The sequence below is a fragment of the Medicago sativa genome, chromosome 6 (assembly GCF_051527215.1).
Source record: "Medicago sativa cultivar Bolivia chromosome 6, Bolivia_mono, whole genome shotgun sequence".
Taxonomy (NCBI): domain Eukaryota; kingdom Viridiplantae; phylum Streptophyta; class Magnoliopsida; order Fabales; family Fabaceae; genus Medicago; species Medicago sativa.
In genome coordinates, this window is record NC_140754.1 from 74,654,904 (window position 1) to 74,668,042 (window position 13,139).

Here is a 13,139-nt window from a genome sequence, read left to right on the forward strand (position 1 = left end):
TGTCAAGAAGGCTTTCTCTGGTGGTGCTTTGATTCTTACACACATGGATGGTGTTGAGCTTCCAAATCCTGTTAATGCCGATATAGTCAAGAAATACTTTGTCTAGAAAGAAAAGAACAGCGTGGTAGGTCGAAAACCCGAAAGGGCGGCCTAGGCAAAAATGCGCTTCCCGGTGGATCGAAAACCCGAAAGGGCGATCCAGGCAAAAGTTAGGGACAAAAAAAAAAAAAATATGAAAGAGCTCGCTGAGATTGTACGCAACTCAGGCAAGAATGAGCGCCTCGATGAGCCGAAAACCCGAAAGGGCGGTTCATGCAAGAATGAGGTTGACAATAAAAGACAAGTAACTATATCTGGCAAGTCACCATCACCCCGTGGGGCATCTGCAACTGTCAATAGGCGTCTTCATCAGGGGCTTCTGTACTTGTGAATTCAAAATTTCTATGAAATGTAGCGGTCATCGTGTTCAATGTATCACCAACCAATAAAATTACCATTTTCCAAGCTTTGTAAATCCGTGAAGTCATGCCCTTGGCTGACTTTCACTCTTCTACATCAATTTGAGCCTTTCTACTGTTTGAAACTCTATTTTTCTTCCTACTTTCAATGCTATATACAAAACATTTTCTTTCTATTTTGATAATGTCAATGTCTGAAACAAACATTTTTGAAAATTGAAAAATCTTTTTCTGTCTATTTTGAAAGCAAACCTGAGCAATAGGGTACATTTCAATGAAACATGCATGAATAAATGAATATCAATGTCTATTTCAATACATGTTACAAGCAGGTTACTCCCCGGGATGATCTGTGGTCAATGGCAAGAATGAAAAAACAGAATGAAATGACAAAATGAAAAATGCAAACGAAAGGCTCGCTAAGTTGAAAACCCGCAAGGGCGGCTTAGGCAAAAATGAGCACCCCGCTGATTGACAACCTATAAAGGCAATTCAGGCAAAAATGGGGCAATGAAAAGAATTTTATTCCCCGGTGAATCGAAAACCCGAAAGGGCGGTTCAGGCAAAAATGGGGTTTGAAAATGAAAAATGAAAAGAATGAAAGTTGAAAAGCATTGACCACAGATGCGAACATCCAATGTTTACCCAGCACTGACACGCCTAGCAACGGCGACCTGTATCCAAGAACCTTCCAAGGGTCCCTCCTTTACATATTTTATTGCCCTCAGCCATGGGTTGGATACGTCTCTCAACGACGGTCTCTCCAAAAGAGGTTTTTCCCCTGTGAATATGTTGCAGCACGAGCCACTACGTGCCCAATCTTCCAATGTCTCATCTACCTTTGAGAAACTTCTCTGTCAAATTGCCAAGCCAATCATGCATTTCAAGCATTCATACATGCATAATCATGCATTTTACGTGCTCATGCATCCAATAATCTTGCTATATCATACATACATGTTGCATATCCAACTTTCAACTGCCAAATTCAATCAAAGTTTCAACTGTCAAACTCAATTCCAACTGTCAATTCCAATTTCAAATTCAACTGTCAAATCCAATTCAATTTCAATTGTCAAAATTCAAAGCAATCTCAACTTCAATAACAATTCCAATGTTGACATCCAATGACAATGTCAATGTCAATTTCCAATTCCAATATTGACATCCAATGACAATGTCAATGTCAATCTCCAATTCCAATGTTGACATCCAATGACAATGTCAATGTCAATCTCCAATTCCAATGTTGACATCCAATGACAATGTCAATGTCAATCTCCAATTCCAATTTCAATCCAATTCCAATATCAAATTCCAATTCCAATCCAATTCCAATGTCAAATTCCAATTTCAATCCAATCTCAATGTCAATTGCAACTTTCCAATATCCAATGTCAAATTCAATTCCAATTTCAATGTCAATGTCAATGTCAATTTTCAATTCAAATCAATGTCAATTAACTCTCAATTTACTCTTGGGCCAACAAAAAATGGTCATGTCTATTTTCAAATCAAGTCAATGACAATTTACCCTCAATTGGTATCTTGTTAAGCCAGACTTTCAATTGGTATCTTGTCACTGGTCAAGTGCCAGGTTCGATCCAAAAAAGAACCACTTGTACCTGCTTGTATACCTATGCTTCCGGACAAACGGCAAGTTCGATAGGACAGTTTGTACCCAGCCTATGCTTTGTTATCGGTCAAACGGCAAGTTCGATAGAACAGTTTGTACCCAGTCTATGTTTTGTTACCAGTCAGACGGCAAGTTCAATCTGAAGAACAGTTTGTACCCAGCTTATGCTTTGTTATCGGTCAAACGACAAGTTCGATCTAAGAGAACAGTCTGCACTCTCCCACATGATGTGGTGATAATCCAACAAGCAAGTTCGATCCAAAGAAACAGCTTGTATCAACCCTTTTGTCTATGTCTCCAGCCGAACGGCCAGTTCGATCCCAAGAACAGTTTGTGTCTGTCTATCTGTTTGTATTTTCAATCAAGTGTCAAGTTCGATCCAAAGAACAGCTTGTATCTGCCTATATGTCTATGTTTCCGGTCAAGTGTCAAGTTCGATCCCAAGAGCAGCTTGTACCCATTTCTTGTTTGTATCTCTCGGTCAAGTGGCAAGTTCGATCCAAAGAACAGCTTGTACCTGTCTGTTTGTTGCCCGTTCTTTCTACCTTGATGTCTATAAATCCCTTGGTGGTGTGACACAGCCCGTAGATTCCGGTTCGATTGTCTTGCATTCATAAATGAAATGTTGCATGGCATTCATGTTTTTGAAAATCTGAAAGCGTATTTTTATGTCCAAAAGCAGTGCAAATGTTAATATTTAAGTATCTTCGTCCCGTCAATTCTAAGACTTCGTCTCTTGACTCCCCGGACAAAGAAACTTAAATAGGGGCAGCTGTTATACCCTAATTTTGGACCTAAAAATACTTGTTTAATTCTTCTTTTTTTGCATTATAAGTCATTTGAATTGTCTCTGATCAATTGCATCTTCTTCTGCATCTTATTTCAATGTTATTTGCAGAATTCACATGCAAGGGTATTTTAGTCATTTCCTATGTCAAATTTCTCTCAGTCTTTCAAAAATGTGTTTAAGTCCTTTCAAATAGTGTGAATAAGCCCTTGTTTCAGTTCTATGTCAAAATCCATTTCAAAAGTTGCATTTGAAGTCATTTTATGCCAGTTTTGCCCCTAGGGGCATTTTAGTCTTTTCAAGTGTCAAGTCACTGTTTAAATTCCAAGAAATTGTCTCTGAGTCTTTTAATTTTGCTTGTATAAGTCTTTGTTTCATCTCTCTGTTAAAAAATCCATTTTAATTTGCATCTGAGTCATTTTTTTTGGTCGTTTTTAGCCCCAGGGGCATTTTGGTCATTTCACACGAAATTTCGGCAGAGAGAGGTTACTTTAAAGTACCTCATTTAGGCCATTGGTTCATTTTAGTCCGTTTTGTCAATTTTATTGGTTTCACTTTACGTTCTCTCCAATTTACCAATTTTATTCCAATTTTTATTATTTTTTATTTTAGTCCTTAAACTTTTAGAAATTGCACTTTGGTCCTTTTATGCCATCTTATGTCCTTTTTTAGGTTTTACTTTTTAGTCCTTTAGGTCCCTTAAATCCTTTTTTTCGTTTTAAGTCCTTTTTCTCAATCACAGTCCAGTCCTTCAATTTTAGTAAATTGCAAATAGGTCCATAGTCTTTTTTTTAAGTCCAAAACACGTGTCAGCATTTCATTGGGCAGGAGGAACACTTGGCACCTATAAAATGGTGCCAACTCAGGTCAAAGAGTCAGATTGACCCATTCCAAAAAAGACACCTCATCAAAATTCTAACAAACTTTCTCTCTCTCTTCAGAGAAACCTTCGCCACCGTAACCAACATCACAGCCACCGCAAAAACCACCATAACAGAATTCCGGCCACCGTAACAAACACACATTACGCCTATTCTTCACAAATTCGAACAAAAACCACCACAAATCTATCAGTTCATGATCAAATACAAGAAATCAACACAAAATTCCAAGGATTGAAATCAAAAATTTGCAATTCATCAAGAAACGTTTTCGAATTCGACGAACTCTCAGAGATTACTTGCGTAATCTTCATCATTGAGCTCGTTCCCCTGCAATTCAAGCATGAATTCACCATTGGAGTGGTGAATCATACGATCACAGAGGCAAAGGGAAAAGAGAAGAAGAGATAATCGAAGTTTGTTCTGAATCAGCGAAAGAAAAAGTAAGAAGAACTGATTTATTTTCAGTGCCTCCATAGAGTTTATCAGAACGATCAAGAACAAGTGCAGGATCTTTCGTTGTTCGAACCTCCAAACAAATCCAGGTAAACTCGCATAAACCTTCTCGTTTTCATCCATAATCATCATCGAAGGTTATACGAAAAGGATTAAACGGTGAATTGGAGTGAAAGTTCGAAAAGCTCAAAAAAAAATTTTGAAAAGAAACCCTAATTTCGAAAATAGCGAAAATTCACCGTTTACCTTTTGATTCAGAGCGTAAATTCATCATTAACGTAGAGGATGAATCGAATTAGGGTTTCAATTCCAAAAAACTCCAGATATCCAAAACGTTTCGATTCGGTGAGAGTTTGAATCGCTTCGAACAAATTTTCCACCAAAAACAACAAGTTCAAACTATTTCGAGCAATTTCATGTCAAAAATGTCAAAATCGAAGCAGTTCGAACAGTTTCTTTCAAGAAACTTCAAGATCGAAGTGTTCCGAATACTTTCCTGCAAAAAACTACGAATTCGAAATGGTTTAAACAACATCTTTCAAAAAAATCACAAGTTCGAAACGGTTAGAGCCTCATCCTTCGAAAATCACCAAAGCGAAACGTTCTGTGTCAGATCCATGCTAGTTTGTGGTTTAAATCATGTTTATGAGTCAAGAGTCATGAAGATGAATGAAACGATGAAGAAAGAACGAGAGAGTGTGAGAGAATCTGAAGCAGAGAGAGAGAAAGCTAGGGTTAGAATGATTTTGGACCGGTCTCCATGCTTTTATACTGGAGTGAACCGGATTGGTTCAGTTAGACCGGTCTGGTTCACTCCTAAAACCTGAATCCCCACCGTTAGATCTAGGTTTAGGGTTCCTGGATCAATCCTGCGGTCCACAGGCTGCCTGGTGATCCAGGATCCACTTGTGTGTGGGTTTGGGCCTTAAGCCCGTTTTTCCTGTGTTCTAATGCTTGTTTTTGCTATTTCCATGTTATTGTTTGATAATCACACCCCTGGCATGCTTGAAACATTTTAAGAAGCCTTAGCAAAATTTATAGGATTCTCTTAGTATTTTTGTGATGCTTTTGTGTTGGTTGTGCACTGGAGAACTTGATAAAAAATGTTGAGATAGTTTCTTGTTACATTTCTTGAATTTCATGTTAAAATTAGGGTAAAATTGGTTCAATTTTTGTTTCTATTTTTGATGCACATTCGTGATTCATGAGGGGTGTTTTTGTGAAGAATTTACCATAGTTTGAGTATATTTCCTACTGGTCATGTGCATTTGGTTACTCACTTGCTTGCTTTGCAAGTAATGTTGGTGAATAGGTGGTGTAAAATAGGCCTAAAATTCACATTAAAATGTAAGGCTTGCTAATTCTCTTGAATTCTCATTTTTAAACTTGGATTTCACATCTTAAAAATGTGTTAAACCATGGGAGTTATAGGTTTTGTTCAAGCCTTGCATCATTAATAAATCTTTAGGCCTACTTTGCATTATTTTTGCTTGTTTTTATGTTAATCTTCTTACTTTTGTTATGATAGCTTTGATTGGTTTCATATCTTGTGCTACTAACCTTTTCATTTCATATTTCATATTCACCATAAGCATCATCATCTCATCCCATTTTCATCTCTATTCTTCTTGCAATATGATTTGTACCAAAGTTAGAATGTAAACACTTAGGAAATTTTGTAATATTCTTCTTATGCTTTTAATTTCTTGGCAAAGAGGCCATAGAATGTATCTAGGGTATGATGTAAAGGACAATGGACTCTAGTAATGTACACCGACACAAGCACCGACACATGCACACACATCACTAAGTAGCTAGAATATGCATGTTTAGATGTATGTTTAGGATTGTATGTTTAGATGAATGCCTAGGATTCATACTTAGAAAAAACCAATTTTCCAAACAAATGTGAACAACTTCACTCAAACCTTTTCCAAATAAACCTTGGGATCCAATATCCCATTGTATTTTCTTTTCCATTTTCTTAATCAAATTTCAATGAAAATAATCAAATTTTGACTTCTTTTGCAATTCACTAATTCAACCTCACTATTTTCCAATCTCATGCCCTTGAGGCCTCTTTCTATTCTTCCAAAATCCATTTTCAAACTTAAAATCAACCAACAAAAACAAAAACATTTTTTGAGAGAGAACTACGGTGGATTTGATCCCTTAATCGGGTACGTAGGCAAGGAACAAAATTCCTTCAATTCAACTAAAATGAAACTCCAAAAACATTCTTCTCCCTCCAATTCTTCATTTAGCAAACTCTTAGGTTTAAATAAACACTTTCAAAATAGCATTTAAAAATAAAGCGCGCGCGTAGAAATTAAAGGCGGTTCCTATAGGATACTATAGTCGTTATGGGTGCCTAACACCTTCCCGTAGCGAAAACAACTCCCGGACCTCGATTCTCAAGGGTTTTGCTTACTTTTTCCCTTCCCAAGAAAAAATAAGATATCACCGGTTTAAAAGGTTCAAACGTAATCAATGTTTGACACCCGAAAACCAAGATAAAACAAGGATCTGTTCTAGAAATACATCTTCAAATATGGTGCTAAGACCATTCCAATATGGTATAGATACCACTCTATTATGGTACTAAGACCACTCTTATATGGTACTAGGACCACTCTAATATGGTGTTTCCACCACTCTAACCTCTAACATCTCCAAGGGCATAAAACATAAAAAAGGACTATATTCTTAAGATCATTCTTATTTTCCGAAGGGACACTTTATCTCGAAAGGGACTATGATCTTAAGAATACTCTTATTTCCGAAAGGACGAAAATTTACCGAAGGGACTATGCTCTTAAGACCATTCTTAATTTCGAAGGGACATTATTTAGGAAAGTGTTGAGTTTGTGTGAAAACAACTAAAATTGTGCAAGCAGACTATCAACCACGACGTCCCCAAGATAAAACAGCCCAGCTACAACTGTATCAAAGTCTTATTGCACTATAGGATCTGTTCTAGAAATACATCTTCAAATATGGTGCTAAGACCATTCCAATATGGTATAGATACCACTCTATTATGGTACTAAGACCACTCTTATATGGTACTAGGACCACTCTAATATGGTGTTTCCACCACTCTAACCTCTAACATCTCCAAGGGCATAAAACATAAAAAAGGACTATATTCTTAAGATCATTCTTATTTTCCGAAGGGACACTTTATCTCGAAAGGGACTATGATCTTAAGAATACTCTTATTTCCGAAAGGACGAAAATTTACCGAAGGGACTATGCTCTTAAGACCATTCTTAATTCCGAAGGGACATTATTTAGGAAAGTGTTGAGTTTGTGTGAAAACAACTAAAATTGTGCAAGCAGACTATCAACCACGACGTCCCCAAGATAAAACAGCCCAGCTACAACTGTATCAAAGTCTTATTGCACTATAGGATCTGTTCTAGAAATACATCTTCAAATATGGTGCTAAGCCCATTCCAATATGGTATAGATACCACTCTATTATGGTACTAAGACCACTCTTATATGGTACTAGGACCACTCTAATATGGTGTTTCCACCACTCTAACCTCCAACATCTCCAAGGGCATAAAACATAAAAAAGGACTATATTCTTAAGATCATTCTTATTTTCCGAAGGGACACTTTATCTCGAAAGGGACTATGATCTTAAGAATACTCTTATTTCCGAAAGGACGAAAATTTACCGAAGGGACTATGCTCTTAAGACCATTCTTAATTCCGAAGGGACATTATTTAGGAAAGTGTTGAGTTTGTGTGAAAACAACTAAAATTGTGCAAGCAGACTATCAACCACGACGTCCCCAAGATAAAACAGCCCAGCTACAACTGTATCAAAGTCTTATTGCACTATAGGATCTGTTCTAGAAATACATCTTCAAATATGGTGCTAAGCCCATTCCAATATGGTATAGATACCACTCTATTATGGTACTAAGACCACTCTTATATGGTACTAGGACCACTCTAATATGGTGTTTCCACCACTCTAACCTCTAACATCTCCAAGGGCATAAAACATAAAAAAGGACTATATTCTTAAGATCATTCTTATTTTCCGAAGGGACACTTTATCTCGAAAGGGACTATGATCTTAAGAATACTCCTATTTTCGAAAGGACGAAAATTTACCGAAGGGACTATGCTCTTAAGACCATTCTTAATTCCGAATGGACATTATTTAGGAAAGTGTTGAGTTTGTGTGAAAACAACTAAAATTGTGCAAGCAGACTATCAACCACGACGTCCCCAAGATAAAACAGCCCAGCTACAACTGTATCAAAGTCTTATTGCACTATAGGATCTGTTCTAGAAATACATCTTCAAATATGGTGCTAAGACCATTCCAATATGGTATAGATACCACTCTATTATGGTACTAAGACCACTCTCATATGGTACTAGGACCACTCTAATATGGTGTTTCCACCACTCTAACCTCTAACATCTCCAAGGGCATAAAACATAAAAAAGGACTATATTCTTAAGATCATTCTTATTTTCCGAAGGGACACTTTATCTCGAAAGGGACTATGATCTTAAGAATACTCTTATTTCCGAAAGGACGAAAATTTACCGAAGGGACTATGCTCTTAAGACCATTCTTAATTCCGAAGGGACATTATTTAGGAAAGTGTTGAGTTTGTGTGAAAACAACTAAAATTGTGCAAGCAGACTATCAACCACGACGTCCCCAAGATAAAACAGCCCAGCTACAACTGTATCAAAGTCTTATTGCACTATAGGATCTGTTCTAGAAATACATCTTCAAATATGGTGCTAAGCCCATTCCAATATGGTATAGATACCACTCTATTATGGTACTAAGACCACTCTTATATGGTACTAGGACCACTCTAATATGGTGTTTCCACCACTCTAACCTCTAACATCTCCAAGGGCATAAAACATAAAAAAAGGACTATATTCTTAAGATCATTCTTATTTTCCGAAGGGACACTTTATCTCGAAAGGGACTATGATCTTAAGAATACTCCTATTTTCGAAAGGACGAAAATTTACCGAAGGGACTATGCTCTTAAGACCATTCTTAATTCCGAAGGGACATTATTTAGGAAAGTGTTGAGTTTGTGTGAAAACAACTAAAATTGTGCAAGCAGACTATCAACCACGACGTCCCCAAGATAAAACAGCCCAGCTACAACTGTATCAAAGTCTTATTGCACTATAGGATCTGTTCTAGAAATACATCTTCAAATATGGTGCTAAGACCATTCCAATATGGTATAGATACCACTCTATTATGGTACTAAGACCACTCTTATATGGTACTAGGACCACTCTAATATGGTGTTTCCACCACTCTAACCTCTAACATCTCCAAGGGCACAAAACATAAAAAAGGACTATATTAAAAAAGGACTATATTCTTAAGATCATTCTTATTTTCCGAAGGGACACTTTATCTCGAAAGGGACTATGATCTTAAGAATACTCTTATTTACCGAAGGGACTATGCTCTTAAGACCATTCTTAATTCCTATAATTCCTAGTTTGTGTGAGTTTGTGTGAAAACAACTAAATGAGGCTTTATTCTTAAGATCATTCTTATTTTCCGAAGGGACACTTTATCTCGAAAGGGACTATGATCTTAAGAATACTCTTATTTCCGAAAGGACGAAAATTTACCGAAGGGACTATGCTCTTAAGACCATTCTTAATTCCTATAATTCCTAGTTTGTGTGAAAACAACTAAATGAGGTTTAAATGAGGTTTTCCATTATCTAGGGACGAAAATTTACCGAAGGGACTATGCTCTTAAGACCATTCTTAATTCCTATAATTCCTAGTTTGTGTGAGTTTGTGTGAAAACAACTAAATGAGGCTTTATTCTTAAGATCATTCTTATTTTCCGAAGGGACACTTTATCTCGAAAGGGACTATGATCTTAAGAATACTCTTATTTCCGAAAGGACGAAAATTTACCGAAGGGACTATGCTCTTAAGACCATTCTTAATTCCTATAATTCCTAGTTTGTGTGAAGGAAAACCTCATTTAAAACTCATTTAGTTGTTTTCACACAAACTAGGAATTATAACTAAATGAGTGAAAACAACTAAATGAGTTTTAAATGAGGTTTTCCATTATCTAGTAAAGGCCGCCTGCTAGTTTTCAAATATTTGTCGAAAACAAATTTCATTGATAACCATTCATCAGACTTTCAATAACATTGCAATATGTAGTTTATAAACCCCATCATAACATTTGTGTTTATCGATGTGGAACATTTTTAATGTCCTTTCCGTAGACACTCATTTATCTTTAATACTTGAAGATATGAAAATTAATCAGATATAGTAGCTCATTTGCTTCTTCAAGCTCTCGTTTTCTCTTCTAAGAATTGAATTTTAAGACGTTCACCTTCTTTTCTAAGAAGTTAGGTGAGGATATTAATCTTATTACCTTACCATCTGCTAGGATTAAAGTTTGCTCCGTCTCCCTATCTGATCTTATTTAACTTTGTTTTTTAAGCTCTCAAGCCCAGTACAATACAACTTTTCATTCATCAAATATATGAAATGTTGCAATTGTAAATTATTATATATAAGCAAATAGTAATAGTACTCATTTAGATTAAATTCATCTCATCCATTTTGAATGCATATCACTACAATCTTCGCCTAGTTCCATCTACGCCTTTTTCGAAACTGGAATCCCTTCCCTTTGCTAAAAACATACCTTTATTTTTCAAATTTATTTTAAAATTTAATTTCAAAATGCATCAATATATATATATATATATATATATATATATATATATATATTTAACTAGCAGCAGTTTTGAAGGGGCCAACTAATTAAATCGGATCAGAGCATGCTTTTGAAACTGCAAAAAAAAACATATATTAGTGACATGATGCAGAAACTAGAGAATTTATGCTTTATATTCAAAGGTGATTGGTTTTCCGTGGGAACTATTACATCAAAGGATTCCAACTAGAAGTAATCTGTTTGTGACCAATTGGAAACTGCTTTCCATTACATCGTAATTTTGAAATGCGAGTTTGTTATGATTTGTTTAGATGGTTTGGTTTGGTGTCTGTTGGTCATGCTGAGATCATTAGAGTAATTCATTTGTGTGTCTTTTTTGTACAATATACTTGTGTTGATTGAATTGTTAATCAATATCTACTATGGCTTTTTTAACATATATACAAAAATCACACTAATCCTTAACTCATGTAAACAAAGAACGCATGAAATAAAGAACAAATCTAGTTGCTTTCAATTACATCAAATAGAAGATAGCAAATTAAACCAATAATTAAGAAAACAAATAAGCTCTGTGTAATAAGATCTAGAAAAACAACAACAGAATCATATATATTTTTTTTAACAAACAACAATAGAATCATTGAATCCTAGAAAATGAGCAATTCTAGCTAGTCATGCTCATTGCAACGTGTATATGAACATGGTTTTCATTTTTCCCTCATTTTATTAGGTTTTTCAATTTGGCCTAATCGGTAATTAAAAACATACTTGTAAGGTGATGAATGTTACTTTGTATATACTCATTTTAAACACTTTTTGGAGGTAAACCTATATTTATTCTAATATAAAATTATGTTTTTCCCCAATACATATTCTATGTAAAACTTAAGTTTTTTTTTTTCCATTACCTTTGCATTTAAATCTATATAGTCATACAATTAGATCTGGTTAACACATAGTGATTAATTATGCTTCTACCTTTTGAGGGTCAGCCAATTGTAGATCTGTGAGTAGTAACACATATAATTTTTCATGTTGGTTTTGTCAGTGTTGTTCTGTGTCACGGACTGTGTTGTTTATTCACTTGTGGCCTGTGATATCTCCTTTGTCACAGGCTTCTTTGGCTGTTCTTGTGCGGGTTCTTTCCCTCTCATGTCACGGCCCTGTGGACTCTTTTTGTGACAAGCCCTTTGTAACTTAACGACCACGCGGACTCTTTTTGTGAGAAGCCCTTTGTAACTTATAATTGGTTAGGCGTTTGGCGGCTTTTAATTAGTTAAAACCCTAGTTAATGCCTTCTAATTTTATTAGTTTGTTGGGCTTTATGAGTTGGGTCGATAACAAGTCCAATTTTTAAAACATTGATTTGTTATGAATGAAATACCATGAATCTGCAAGTTGGCGAGTTTTTGGTATTTGTCGCTATATATTTTTTTTTTAAACAAACCTTATAAGTTGTAAACATTTTGGTTTTAGTCGCTACCATCATCATCTATTGCAAAAACGTGTATATGGAAAACGGAGGATGACGTGACATTGGGTGACGTAAGAAGACGAAGAAGAAGAGGAAGAAGAAGAGGAAGAAGAAGAGGAGGAAGAGGAGGAAGAAGAGGAGGAGGAGGAAGAGGACCAACATGAAAATGTATGCATCTTACTGAGTTTGTTTTAAAAAAAGGGTTAATCTTTACCCCCTGTAATATAGTTCATTTCCGGTTTACCCCTTTAATTTTAATTTTTTTTAGATTTCATCTTTGTAATTTGAATATTTTCGGTTTACCCCCTTCATGAATTTTGACCGTAAAAAATTGATGACATGACAGGGGATAAACCAAAATTTACTCTAATTACAGGAGGCAAAAGTACCATAAATTTTGTAATTTTATGCCATGAAAATCCAAACCAAAGAATTTTCAAATTACAAGGATGAAATCTAAAAAATATAAATTACAGGAGGGTATACCGAAATGGCTTATATTACAGAGGTAAAACACTGTTAACCCAAAAATATAAATTTATCGAAAACAAAAAGAGAGAATGGAACATCATAAACAGTATCCCAATGGATAACTCATTTATGCAATCCCATTACTCAAACATATTGGGAAGGCACCCAGATGATTATAAACACTCTCATACTAGTACATCCTGTCAATGTGGGACTATTTGTATGGCTCCATTATGC